The sequence below is a fragment of the Pristiophorus japonicus genome, chromosome 5, assembly GCF_044704955.1.
Source record: "Pristiophorus japonicus isolate sPriJap1 chromosome 5, sPriJap1.hap1, whole genome shotgun sequence".
NCBI classification, from domain to species: domain Eukaryota; kingdom Metazoa; phylum Chordata; class Chondrichthyes; family Pristiophoridae; genus Pristiophorus; species Pristiophorus japonicus.
Genome location: NC_091981.1, coordinates 129,407,811 through 129,422,505, shown reverse-complemented (window position 1 = coordinate 129,422,505; position 14,695 = coordinate 129,407,811). Strand labels below are relative to the sequence as shown.

The 14,695-nt window shown below is 45.1% G+C and overlaps 1 protein-coding gene across 2 annotated transcripts in view; it reads right to left on the bottom strand.

The window, feature by feature from the left end:
* The window catches only part of hycc1 (hyccin PI4KA lipid kinase complex subunit 1), a 103,555-nt gene that overhangs the window by 74,569 nt on the left and 14,291 nt on the right, over positions 1-14,695 (bottom strand). The gene's annotated exons all lie outside the window — the stretch shown is intronic.

Here is a 14,695-nt window from a genome sequence, read left to right as displayed (position 1 = left end):
CGCACACATATCACAGTGTGGGCTGGCCCGTTCTGCCCCTGGGCCCTTGCCTCTTTTGGGCGCGTCAAGAATATAAGCATGACAATTAGTTTGGCTGTGTACACTAAATGGGACTAACGGCAAAAGTTTATTTTAGTTGTTGGTACAGGATTATAAAGACAGTTTAGTATAAATCCCAATCATAGAAAATAGGTGCAGGAGTAGGCCATTCAAACCCTCGAGCCTGCACCACCATTCAATGAGATCATGGCTGATCATTCCCTCAGTACCCCTTTCCCGCTTTCTCTCCATACCCCTTGATCTCTTTAGCCGTAAGGGCCATATCTAATTCCCTCTTGAATATATCCAATGAACTGGCATCAACAACTTTCTGCGGTAGGGAATTCCACAGGGTTAACAACTCTGAGTGAAGAAGTTTCTCCTCATCTCAGTCCTAAATGGCCGACCCCTTATCCTAAGACGGTGTCCCCTAGTTCTGGACTTCGCCATCATCGGGAACATTCTTCCCGCATCTAATCTGTCCCGTCCCAACAGAATCTTATAAGTTTCTATCAGATCCCCTCTCATCCTTCTAAACTCCAGTGTATATAGGCCCAGTTGATCCAGTCTCTCCTCATATGTTAGTCCCGCCATCCCGGGAATCAGTCTGGTGAACATTCGCTGCACTCCCTCAATAGCAAGAACATCCTTCCTCAGGTTAGGAGACCAAAACTGAACACAATATTCCAGGTGAGACCTCACCAAGGTCCTGTACAACTGCAGTAAGACCTCCCTGCTCCTATACTCAAATCCCCTAGCTATGAAGGCCAACATACCATTTGCCTTCTTCACTGTCTGCTGTACCTGTATGCCAACTTTCAATGACTGATGAACCATGACACCCAGGTCTCGTTGCACCTCCCCCTTTCCTAATCTGCCGCCATTCAGATAATATTCTGCCTTCGTGTTTTTGCCACCAAAGTGGAGAACCTCACATTTATCCACATTATACTGCATCTGCCATGCATTTGCCCACTCACCTAACCTGTCCAAGGCACGCTGCAGCCTTTTAGCGTCCTCCTTACAGCTCACACCGCCACTCAGTTTAGTGTCATCTGCAAACTTGTAGATATTACACTCAATTCCTTCATCTAAATCATTAATGTATATTTTAAAGAGCTGGGGTCCCAGCACTGAGCCCTGCGGCACCCCACTAGTCACTGCCTGCAATTCTGAAAAGGACCCGTTTATCCCGACTCTCTGCTTCCTGTCTGCCAACCAGTTCTCTATCCACGTCAGTACATTACCCCCAATACCATGTGCAATGTGTGGGACCCTGTCAAAAGCCTTTTGAAAGTCCAACTGCACCACATCCACTGGTTCTCCCTTGTCCACTCGACTAGTTACATCCTCAAAAAATTCTAGAAGATTTGTCAAGCATGATTTCCCTTTCATAAATTCATGCTGACTTGGACCGATCCTGTCACTGCTTTCCAAATGCGCTATTTCATCTTTAAGAATTGATTCCAACATTTTCCCCATTACTGATTTCAGGCTAACCGGTCTATAATTACCCGTTTTCTCGCTCCCTCCTTTTTTAAACAGTGGTGTTACATTAGCTACCCTCCAGTCCATAGGAACTGATCCAGAGTCGAAAGACTGTTGGAAAATGATCACCAATGCATCCACTATTTCTATGGCCACTTCCTTCAGTATTTTATCGTATCGTATTTTATCACACTGGTGCCAGCCTAAGGTACATCACAGAGGGTGCAGAACATTCCACTGGGGAAAGGGAAAGAGCCAGACGTCATAGTCCATATCGGAACCAATGGCATAGAGAAGAAAAGGGTCGAGGTCCTGCAGTCAAGAGTTTAAGGAACGAGGGAGGAAGTGAAAAGCAGGACCTCAAAAGACAAAAATCTCTAGATTACTCCCAGTGCCACGGGCTGGTGAGAGTAGAAATCGGAGAATATGGCAGGTTAATGCGTGGCTAAAGACATGGTGCAGGAGGGAGTGCTTCAGATTCTTGGGATATTGGGACCAGTTCTGTGGCATGAGGGTCCTGTTCAAGACTAGTGCTGAGGGGTGGGTTTAAATTAATTTGGTAGGGGGTTGGGCACCAGGATGTGGTATTAAGTAGAAACAAGGTTCACAGAGGACTGGGGGAAACAGAGTTAGACAGAATGCAAAATTATCTGCTCTGACGATGCTACCTTTCACACTGTAGTGCCTCTGACATGTCTTCCTTTTTCCTCAACAGAGGAATCCCCTCCGCCGTGGTTAACATGGCCCTCGACCGTGTCCGTTCTATTTCCCGCATCTCTGCTCTCGCCCCTTCCCCTCCCTCTCAGAGTGATCCCCCAGGAATCACTGTTGATAAATCTAAAAGTCGCAGTAATGAAACTCCATTTATCCAACTGTCAAACTGATAATCAGAATTGTTGAGGTTGGTGGCTGTGGAGGGAAGATCTCCAGAGATGAGATGGTGTCAGTCACGGTCTGGGAAATGATGGCTTGATGTTCAGTAGTGGGGTCATGGCCCAGGTGTCGTCAGATAGTTGGCGATCAACTTCTGCAAGGTAGAGGTCAGTTCGCCAAACAACAACAGCATCACTCTTGTCAGCAGGTTTAATGACAAGGTTGGGGTACGATCTGAGCGAGCGGAGTGCTGCAATTTCAGAGGGAGGTAGGTTGGAGCGAGTGAGGGGAGCAGAGAAAATTGAGATGGCTGATGTCCCGTCGGCAGTTTGCAATGAAGAGGTTTGGAGAGGGTAAGAGGCCAGAGGGAGGGGTCCCAGACAAATCTATATTGTCTGGTCAGGCAGCATCTGTGGAGAGAAAGAGTCAATGGGGCAGAATTTGCGGTTGGTATGACAGCGTACTCTTAGATTAGCACATGCGCTAAATCCTGAACTCGATTGGCCAGGTTCTGGCTTGACAGATCATCCGCTGTGACTGCGAAATCTTCATTGTTGGCACAATTACGCAAGAAAATGTTATGGCTAGTGCAGGGGCCTGTTTACAGTGTAAGGAGGGGTAGTTGTCCATACTGCTTTAATATTCAACATAGCTTTGTATTGCCGTACAAACACCGCCATTACTTTGTATTGTTCTCACTCTGTTGTCAATCACTCTGATACGAATTATTCCCAACCACCAGACTTTTTGCACAATAAATAATTGGATATTGTTGAAACAAGATTTTCTGCCTAATATTTCTTTGCCGTACCTTGCTTTGAATAATTATTGTTTTTGTTCATTTCACTCTATGCAAGTAAAACATGGACAGATCATTCAAACGGAATTTGCGTTTATTTTACAAAAATATTCCATACTAGTTTAGCTTGAATGTTATAATGATTATTATTTACAATGGGAGTGATAAGTCATCACTACAAATCAGATTAACTGGCCATTCATCTCACTGTTGTTTGTAGAACCCTACCATGTCAGAGGCGGGAGTCGGCGAGAGGCAGCGGCCTATAAAGGCTCAGCAGTCGGGCAGTCCGGGGAGAGAGGCGGGAGTCGGCGAGAGGCAGGGGCCTATAAAGGCTCAGCAGTCGGGCAGTCCGGGGAGAGAGGCGGGAGTCGGCGAGAGGCAGGGGCCTATAAAGGCTCAGCAGTCGGGCAGTCCGGGGAGAGAGGCGGGAGTCGGCGAGAGGCAGGGGCCTATAAAGGCCCAGCAGTCGGGCAGTCCGGGGAGCGTCGAGAGAGGCGGGAGTCGGCGAGAGGCAGGGGCCTATAAAGGCTCAGCAGTCGGGCAGTCCGGGGAGAGAGGCGGGAGTCGGCGAGAGGCAGGGGCCTATAAAGGCCCAGCAGTCGGGCAGTCCAGGGAGTATCGAGAGAGGCGGGAGTCGGTGAGAGGCAGCGGCCTATAAAGGCTCAGCAGTCGGGCAGTCCGGGGAGCGTCGAGAGAGGCGGGAGTCGGCGAGAGGCAGGGGCCTATAAAGGCTCAGCAGTCGGGCAGTCCGGGGAGCGTCGAGAGAGGCGGGAGTCGGCGAGAGGCAGGGGCCTATAAAGGCCCAGCAGTCGGGCAGTCCGGGGAGCGTCGAGAGAGGCGGGAGTCGGCGAGAGGCAGGGGCCGATAAAGGCTCAGCAGTCGGGCAGTCCGGGGAGAGAGGCGGGAGTCGGCGAGAGGCAGCGGCCTATAAAGGCTCAGCAGTCGGGCAGTCCGGGGAGAGAGGCGGGAGTCGGCGAGAGGCAGGGGCCTATAAAGGCCCAGCAGTCGGGCAGTCCGGGGAGTGTCGAGAGAGGCGGGAGTCGGCGAGAGGCAGGGGCCTATAAAGGCTCAGCAGTCGGGCAGTCCAGGGAGTATCGAGAGAGGCGGGAGTCGGTGAGAGGCAGCGGCCTATAAAGGCTCAGCAGTCGGGCAGTCCGGGGAGAGAGGCGGGAGTCGGCGAGAGGCAGCGGCCTATAAAGGCTCAGCAGTCGGGCAGTCCGGGGAGAGAGGCGGGAGTCGGCGAGAGGCAGCGGCCTATAAAGGCTCAGCAGTCGGGCAGTCCGGGGAGAGAGGCGTACTTGTGCAGCTCCAGCGGGGAGAGAAGGCAAAAAAGAAGTAGAAAGAAATCAAAAGGTGACGTCACAGCCAAGGGGGTAAGTGATTGGCTGGTGATTGCTGAGTAGCTTTTCTTTTTCTTTTTTATATCAGTAAGTAACCTTTAACATCGTCGTTGCCAATTTAAGTGTATCTAAGGGTTAAGTTATGGCAGGGGAGCTCGGTCACGTGATATGCTCCTCCTATACCATGTGGGAACTCAGGGACACTTCCGGTGTCCCCGATGACTACATGTGCAGGAAATGTATCCGCCTCCAGCTCCTGACGGACCACGTTGCGGAATTGGATTGGAGCTGAGAGTGGATTCACTCTGGAGCATCCACAATGCTGACAATGACGTGAGTAGCACGTGTAGCGAGTTGGTCTTATCCCAGGTGAAGGGTCCACAGCCAGCTAGGGAATGGAAGACCAGCAGGAAGAGTAGTGCAAGGAAGGTAGTGCAGGGGTCCCCTGTGGTCATCCCCCTGCAAAACAGATACACTGCTTTGAGTACTGTTGAGGGGGATGACTCATCAGGGGAGGGCAGCAGCAGCCAAGTTCATGGCACCGTGGCTGGCTCTGTTGCACAGGAGGGCAGAAAAAAAAAAGAGTGGGAGAGCGATAGTGATAGGGGATTCAATTGTAAGGGGAATAGATAGGCGTTTCTGCGGCCGCAACCGAGACTCCAGGATGGTATGTTGCCTCCCTGGTGCAACGGTCAAGGATGTCTCGGAGCGGGTGCAGGACATTCTAAAAAGGAAGGGAGAACAGCCAGTTGTCGTGGTGCACATTGATACCAATGACATAGGTAAAAAAAGGGATGAGGTCCTACGAGAAGAATTTAAAGACCTAGGAGCTAAATTAAAAAGTAGGACCTGAAAAGTAGTAATCTCGGGATTGCTACCAGTGCCAAATTGGTGGGATTGAAGGCCGATAAATCCCCAGGGTCTGATGGACTACATCCCAGAGTACTTAAGGAGGTGGCCTTGGAAATAGCGGATGCACTGACAGTCATTTTCCAACATTCCATTGACTCTGGATCAGTTCCTATCGAGTGGAGGGTAGCCAATGTAACGTCACTTTTAAAAAAAGGAGGGAGAGAAAACAGGGAATTATAGACCGATCAGCCTGACATCAGTAGTGGATAAAATGATGGAATCAATTATTAAGGATGTCATAGCAGCGCATTTGGAAAGAGGTGACATGATAGGTCCAAGTCAGCATGGATTTGTGAAAGGGAAATCATGCTGGACAAATCTTCTGGAATTTTTTGAGGATGTTTCCAGTAGAGTGGTCAAGGGAGAACCAGTTGATGTGGTGTATTTGGACTTTCAGAAGGCTTTCGACAAGGTCCCACACAAGAGATTAATGTGCAAAGTTAAAGCACATGGGATTGGGGTAGTGTGCTGACATGGATTGAGAACTGGTTGTCAGACAGGAAGCAAAGAGTAGGAGTAAATGGGGACTTTTCAGAATGGCAGGCAGTGACTAGTGGGGTACCGCAAGGTTCTGTGCTGGGGCCCCAGCTGTTTACACTGTACATTAATGATTTAGACGAGGGGATTAAATGTAGTATCTCCAAATTTGCAGATGACACTAAGTTGGGTGGCAGTGTGAGCTGCGAGGAGGATGCTATGAGGCTGCAGAGTGACTTGGATAGGTTAGGTGAGTGGGCAAATGCATGGCAGATGAAGTATAATGTGGATAAATGTGAGGTTATCCACTTTGGTGGTAAAAACAGAGAGACAGACTATTATCTGAATGGTGACAGATTAGGAAAAGGGGAGGTGCAATGAGACCTGGGTGTCATGGTACATCAGTCATTGAAGGTTGGCATGCAGGTACAGCAGGCGGTTAAGAAAACAAATGGCATGTTGGCCTTCATAGCGAGGGGATTTGAGTACAGGGGCAGGGAGGTGTTACTACAGTTGTACAGGGCCTTGGTGAGGCCACACCTGGAGTATTGTGTATAGTTTTGGTCTCCTAACTTGAGGAAGGACATTCTTGCTATTGAGGGAATGCAGCGAAGGTTCACCAGACTGATTCCCGGGATGGCGGGACTGACCTATCAAGAAAGACTGGATCAACTGGACTTGTATTCACTGGAGTTCAGAAGAATGAGAGGGGACCTCATAGAAATGTTTAAAATTCTGACGGGTTTAGACAGGTTAGATGCAGGAAGAATGTTCCCAATGTTGGGGAAGTCCAGAACCAGGGGTCACAGTCTAAGGATGAGGGCTAAGCCATTTAGGACCGAGATGAGGAGAAACTTCTTCACCCAGAGAGTGGTGAACCTGTGGAATTCTCTACTACAGAAAGTTGTTGAGGCCAATTCACTAAATATATTCAAAAAGGAGTTGGATGAAGTCCTTACTACTAGGGGTATCAAGGGGTATGGCGAGAAAGCAGGAATGGGGTACTGAAGTGCATGTTCAGCCATGAACTCATTGAATGGCGGTGCAGGCTAGAAGGGCCGAATGGCCTGCTCCTGCACCTATTTTCTATGTTTCCATGTCCAAATTGGCTGCTGAATTTGCCTACGTAACAATAGTGATAAAGTAATTATATATACACATTAATGAGCAGGACTTGGGTATACAGAGCATAATTTCAAAGTTTGCAGATAACGCAAAACTTGGAAATGTAGTAAATAGTGAGGAGGATAGTAGCAGACTTCAGGACTGGTGAAATGGGCAGACACGTGGCAGATGAAATTTAATGCAAGAAAAGTGAAGTGACATTTTGGAAGGAAGATTGAGGAGAGGCAATATAAACTACAATGTGTCAAATGATCTCGAAAGTTGTATGTGAATAAACATTAAGATAGGCTACATATTGAAATTTTATCTCAGCAGTATTCACAACAGTGGCTGCAAGAAATCAATGTCACTCTGAAAAGATCAATACATCAGGGAGAAGAGAGATATTAATTCAGTACTAAATTTAACTATCGCAAGAAATCCAAGCTTTTTGCTGTTTACACACCAAAAAGTTACTCAGGGTGCGTTTATATGAGAGCAGGAGCTGCAGAATCAGTTCGAGAGAGGTAGTACAGTACTTGTTTATACTGCCCATCTCAATAACAAATAAATACACCCAGAGACATAAAGCTCAATTTTCCCCAGTGATTTCCTCCGTTTTTTTTTGGAGAAGGCTGCTCTTTTTGGCCTACGTTGAAAAAACAGAGTTTCCCCAATCAATTGGCACCAGTGTAACTCAGTTACGATTTTTTTATGTCAGTTTTTTTTTTCAGCCAAAGGGGGCGTAACCAGCCATCCGCGCCAATTCAGGTCCATTTATGGAAGTTTGGCCAGCTGAGTTACTCCAGTTCTGCCAGCGTATGTGGCCTCTCCAGAAAACCCTTGGAGAGTTAAATAAATTGGGCGCAAGTAAGGAAATCGGCGCAAGTAAGGAAATTGGCGCAGCAGGTGTCCGGGCACACACTAAAAAAATTGAAAAACACATAGCAGCAACTTACCTCCAATCCCGCCCGAAGACCCATTCTTGGTCCCCATTCTCCCAGTCCGGTCCCATTCTAGGTACCCGGTTGAGGAGAGAGAGAGAGAGAGAGAGAGAGAGAGAGAGAGACAGACAGAGACAGACAGACAGACAGCGACAGAGACAAAATGGGACTGGGGACCGAGAATTGGACCGGATCGGGAGACTGGGGACCGAGAATGGAAACAGGCCAGCAAGCCCTTCGGGCGGGGTTGGAGGTAAGTTGGTGTTGTGTTTTCAATTCTTTTAATGTGTTGGGAGCTGGCTGTATACTTCACTTTGCAGCCTCAGCTGTCCCTGGTTACCAAAGCAGCCCAATCATTTTGGCGCAGATCAAGGCTCATCCCCCAAAACTAAAAGACAGGTTTAGGCCATGCCAAAATGAAGAAATCCAACATAGAACTATTTTTTGGCATACTTAGGCCCCCAAAAATTGGACGTAACTCTTTAAATACACCAAAAAAAAGCTTTGGGGAAAATTGAGCCCATTGCTCTATGCAAAGCATGCATTAAATTTTAAATATTAAGTGAAAGGCAGAGCTTGCTTTGTCAAAACATTTAAAACCCTTAAGTTTAATAAATGCTGAAGGCTGTACTCGAACTGTATAAAACACTAGTTAGGCCACAGCTGTATACAGTCCTGCTCACCACACAAGAACATAAGAAATAGGAGCAGGAGTAGGCCATTTGACCCCTCAAGCCTGCTCCACCATTCAATAGATCATGGCTGATCTGATCCTGGCCTCAACTTCACTTCCACGCCCGCTCCTGGACTCCCTTATCATTCAAAAATCTGTCTATCTCCACCTTAAATATATTCAAAGACCCAGCCTCCACAGCTCTCTGGGGTAGAGAATTCCAAAGATTCACAACCCTCAGAGAAGAAATTCCTCCTCATTTCTGTTTTAAATGGGCGACCCCTTATTCGGAAACTATGCCCCTTAGTTCTAGATTCCCCCATGAGGGGAAACATCCTCTCTGCATCTACCCTGTCAAGACTCCTCAGAATCTTACGTTTCAGTAAGATCACCTCTCATTATTCTAAACTCCAATGAGTATAGGCCCAACCTGCTCAACCTTTCTTCATGATAACCCTTTTATCTCAGGAAACAACCTCGTGAATCTTCTCTGAACTGCCTCCAATGCAAGTACATCCTTCCTTAAATAAGGAGGCCAAAACTGTACGCATTACTCTCGGTGTGGTCTTACCAACCTTGTACAGTTGGAGCAGAACTTCCCTACTTTTATACTCTATCCCCTTTGCAATAAAGGTCAACATTTCCTTTGCCTTCCTGATTACTTGCTGTACCTTCTCTCAGAGTCTGCTCCCCATGTTCACTATCCAGTGAGTACATTTCCTTTTGAATCTTATCCTTATTTGAAGTTTCTGAATTTTGTTTATGCGTCCTCTCATCCTATGATTACTCACCAAGTTAAATAGTTTGCTTACTTTAACTTTATTTAGATGTGACACTATTTTTAATTGCAAAAACTTCAACTGCAAACAAAAGAATTTCTAGCCAAGCTTTTGTGAAATATTTTCAAGAATAGATTTCCTTATTTAGTAATGACTTAAAGAACATTACCCATTATGGCTTGAAAATTAGTTGTGCCATGTTCTGTACTTCAAACTTATTCAGTGAGTCAACAGAAATAAATTTTGCATTCAAAAGATAATGATAACCGAAGAATAATAATTTAACAATCATTGCCCTCATCCTTGCAAGGCAAGAACATTTAATTTCATAATTCATAATGAATCACTAAAAACAATTGTAAACACAGCTCTGTCAAATTGGTGTAGAATCTTTTAATCCATCATAATTAATCACAAATATCTTTCTACCCTTAAAGGACTTGGCTGAATTCAGCTACATCACTTTCTACCAATTTACCTCCTGCAAAACCAATTACAGGCTATGAGTTTCAACTCTCAACTTAAGGGCAGAACAGGCTCAAAGGGCTGAATAGCCTACTCCTGTTCCTATGAGCTTGTTACCTAAATTTATGCAGATAAATATTTGTACTGCACATTTTATTCATTACACTTGGATATCAAACTTGAGGTTCACTTTCCAACTGCTCATTTTGCATCACACTTCAGTCCGGAGTGGCTCCAATTTCATTCAAGAAAAAGCAAATCAGAGAAGGCGAGATAAACAATGTACCAAACATGGGAAAGTGGGTAAATGAACACCCAGAGAGAGAGTACTAAGTACATATGAAAACCACCAATGAGTCGGCAAAAGCCAACTAAAAAACCTAATGAAACTGCTCAAAATATTTTTCAAAAGTCTTTTCAGCAGTCTTCATTGTTTCTTCACACCAACGTTATACCACTAGAAATAAGATTTGTGATATAAAAAGACATTTAATAATTTACAAGAAAATCAAACTTACCTATGCAAATGGATTTTCTGTATGTAAAACATTGCAAAGTCTTGCCATCAGATGTCTGATTATTTGAAAAGCTGGAGTTCATAGCGGGTTCCTGCAGCAATCACTCACAGCTGAAGAGACTCAGCAAAGTAATAGTCCACAGCTCCCAGAAAACACATGTGACAAGGTCCAGAACTTTTTTTTAAATGATTGACAGTAATACTAGTCATATCAAAGTTGGCTAGGCATTGCTGTTGATAAACCCCAATCCTGATATTCATTAGTTGAAAAGGACTGGTAACTATAGCCTCCAGGGGAGCCATTACTGAAAGCAGTTAGGATTTTATAAACTAAAACAAATGTAAGATATCTATTTTGGAATTGTAAATAAAGTAATTTTCTATGAAAGTAAGTTATTACATTCAAATCAATTACCTTTCATCAGAACTCTGCTTTACATGAATTTAACATTTCTAACAGGTGCATTTATTTTATTTGAGAGAAAATGAAAAATTACAGTGGAAAGAAAGGCAATTTCGAGAAGGACAGTTCCATTATTCAATTCCAGAGGGAGGCTCTGACTAAGTCTGGAATTTAAACATTTATTTAAGCAGAACCATCGGTAATACAAAGGATGGTGCTAGAAATATTTGGTAAAGAAAATAGATGTAATTTGTTTGATCTCTTCAGGGAAGCTTTTGCAATAATGTAATCTCCATGACAGTGAACAAAGCCTTAGGAAGGCTGCAATATTTCGTTATATACAGCACTTCTATTTTCTGTGTGTCAGTGATGCGCAACTAGATCAACTTCAGGGTTTAGAATGTACCCAGTAAGGTATACGGCAGGCACATTTGATTAATTTTATTCGCCTCTGAGAAGTACAATTGCATTTGCTTCGCATTAAGTATCAATCAAATAAGGATAGATGTGATGACCCGTACAGACTCTGAATGCAGCACTGTATGACACCATGGGGCCGAACTTGCACTCTGCCCCAATCGGGGCACACCTACCGTTAAGATTTTTCTCCGCCCCAAATTCATCGATTTTAAGGTCTTCATTTTTTTCTTGGTGTCGGTGCAGTGCTCCGGGCGGCTGATTATCAAATAAGGACTTGAATGAGTGATCGCCTTTCACTCTATGGTACAGTGCACTATGCACAAGACACCAACACCTTTCGGGCTATTTTTAATGTAAAACTCTGCTTAGTCTTCTCCTTGCTCACAAAATTTCTCAGAGCACAGCATCCTTAAGTTTTGGAAGAGCACACATTTGTAAATATGAATTTTAATTATATTCATACATTATAATGACCCCCCCCCCTTCTTGGATTACTGTTTTATATCCAGAAAATATTTCATTGCAAGTCCGAGCTGGACACAATCTCTGGTCCCAGAGATGAAAGGTATATTATAGTAACACAGTATCAATCATATCCACTTTGCTCTCTTGAACATTTCACAGATCCCATCTACATAATGGCTTAAAAATTCTCAATTTCACTTACCATTTTTATCTTCATGCATCTAAAGTTTTGAATTTAATATACCTGCCTGTAAGTGATCAAATCAGCATTTACACTTTTCTACTGTAATTTCCCAAACTTATTTCAACTGAAATCTGTGAGGATCAAAGGGAGACAGACTAATATAAGTTTTCAGCAGTCTTCTCTCGGCAATCTAGCAGCAGTTCCTGCAAATGGACCTTTGTACCCTACAAACTGGAAGCATTTTTTGTGCTGTCTTTACAGGTCTCAAGAAATGTATGATAGAGCAGCCAACAATGACCTCATTTGCAATAATCTGTTTTTCACAATACTTTCAAATTCTCTTTGAAATGGCATAGATCAAAGACAAAAAGGAAGTGGCTCTACTTGGAAGGAGCTTGTTAATTCTTTAATATTTCTGAAGGCCAGTTCTGACCCAAGCTTTCAGGTAGACACTAGGCCACAGTCTTCTGACTTACAGCTCACGATTGTATCTGCCTCGATACATGGGGGCTGAAATTGATCCTTTTTAAAAAATAAATAAAAGAGCGGTGTACGGGACCGGTCCAGCCGTCTTCCTGCCCAGTCAGGCACGCGGTGACCCCCTTTCTGCCCCATGTGGGAAATTGCCCCCCGACAGCTTTCCACGAAGGGAAGCTTCTTGTGGCTGGGCGACGTGTCCACCCTTAAGGGGGAGGGCGCACTGCCACGGCTGCCATTTTATTTTAATTGTAAGCCAACTCCAAGGTCGGCCCAACAATGGTTTCCACCGGTTTGGCCAGGCCGGCAATAGGCAGCCCAGCATCCCCCCCTTGGGTACCAGGCCGCTGGCCCGTCCGAAACCCTCCCAGGTGACAGTGGACCTTACTGATATAAATACAGAGTTCGCAGCAGCCCTCCCATTTAACTGAAGGGGAGGGATGTTGTGACGCGTCAGTGCGGCGCTGATGAGTCGGATTGGCGGCCAACCCAACTCAACGGCATTTCTGCTCCGCAGCCACCCGGAGCACCGCACCGACACTAAGAAAAAATAAAGACCTGAAAATCGATGAATTTGGGGTGGAGAAAAATCTTAAACAACGGTAGGTGCGCCCCGTTTGGGTCAGAGGGCAACTTCAGCCCCATGGTGTCATACAGTGCTGCATTCAGAGTCTGTACGGGTCATCACACACTGGAAAACAGTCAAATTGAACAGAGGATTGTACTTTACCACCTAACAAGCTGTTTTTGCAAGTGTGCTTTTCATTTTGTATATGATTGAGCTTTAACCACAGACCAAAGTGCACGACCTTCATATTACCTCAGGTTTTTAACATGATTAATCAAGGTCAGACTAGTTAGGTGCACAGCAGGAAGATACTAATTATACCCTCTTATGAGGTGATCCCCTGCATTCAGCCTTCACTAGTGTCCTCAATATTTTCTCTTACAGTCCTGTTCCTCCCTTCAGTCTCCATGGGACCATGGTTCTGCAGCCAACCCATTTTGCTTGTGTCTTACATTCTGGATTTTGCAACCTTGTCAATTTGGGTTTGGGAAAGAAGGCTGTATACTAGCCCTCTTTCACTACATCTCTTCCCCCATCACCAATTTCCCTCCACACACACAAGGCTAGTTGCATGCCGTTCTGTTGCTTGATACTTTCTGGCAAACTGTTAACTGAATTGTACTGTCATACTTGGTGTACAATTTCCCACAATGACACCTCCCCACCCCCGTGTTACTACTTTATAGAGCGCATAATCGAGGTGGGCACCAGGACAATCATGAGGAAGCGTCGTATTGTCAAATTTACAATTCCTCCAATGGGAAAAGAGCATGTTGCACTATTTAAAGAACATGGAGCCATTAAGACCATACTACTTCTTCTTAGGTGGTCCCTCATATTAAGGATGACTTGCTTCCACACCAAAAAGGGATGAGTTCACAGGTGTTTCAATGAAGGACCTGATATTCCCGGTCCCAAACTACATGTTGAAGGGTGGAAGATGCCTGTGCGTGGATTTTTTTTAACGTGTGGTGGACATTGCACACCAGCTTGAAGACCATAATGTCGCAGGTGAATTAGCTGAGCTCAACCAAGACAATGGTGAAGTGCTGTAATGAGCTCAGCAGCCTTAGGCTAGGAAAAGGGAAAGTTCCTGCTACTGACTGGTACCTAGTATTTACTGTGTACAATTCTGGTCGTCATATTATAAAAATAGATAGAGGCACTGGAGAGGGTGCAAAAAAGATTTACAAGGATGGTACCAGGAAAGGATGAACAGGCCTTCTTTTCTCTTGAAAACAGAAGGCTAAGGGGTGACCTGCAGAGATCTTTAAAATTATGAAAGGTTTTGATAGAATAGACAGTGTTTCCAGTTGTGGGGAAGAGCAATACTAGAGGCCATCAATACAATCATGAAGAAATCAAATAGGGGATTAAGAAGAAACTTCTTTATCCAGAGTGGTGAGAATGTGGAATTTGCTACCAGTGAGAGGTGAAGCAAATAATATAGATGCATTTAAAGGGAGGCTAGATAAGCGTATGAGGGAAAAGGGAACAGAGGGTTATGCTGATAGTTAGATGAGGAAAGACAGGAGGTGGCTCAAGTAGAGCAAAAATGCCGGCATGGATTTGTTGGTCCAAATGGCCTGTTTCTCTGCTGTATATCCTATGTAATTCTATGTAGGCTCCTGCTGGAAAGTGTACATATGGGCAAGGACAGGATCAAGCATGATCATGATACTTACACCCCACCCCAAAATACAAAAAGCTTGCCACACTGACCATCAAAACTCATGCATGAAGAATAGCCACTTGGGCCAAGTTG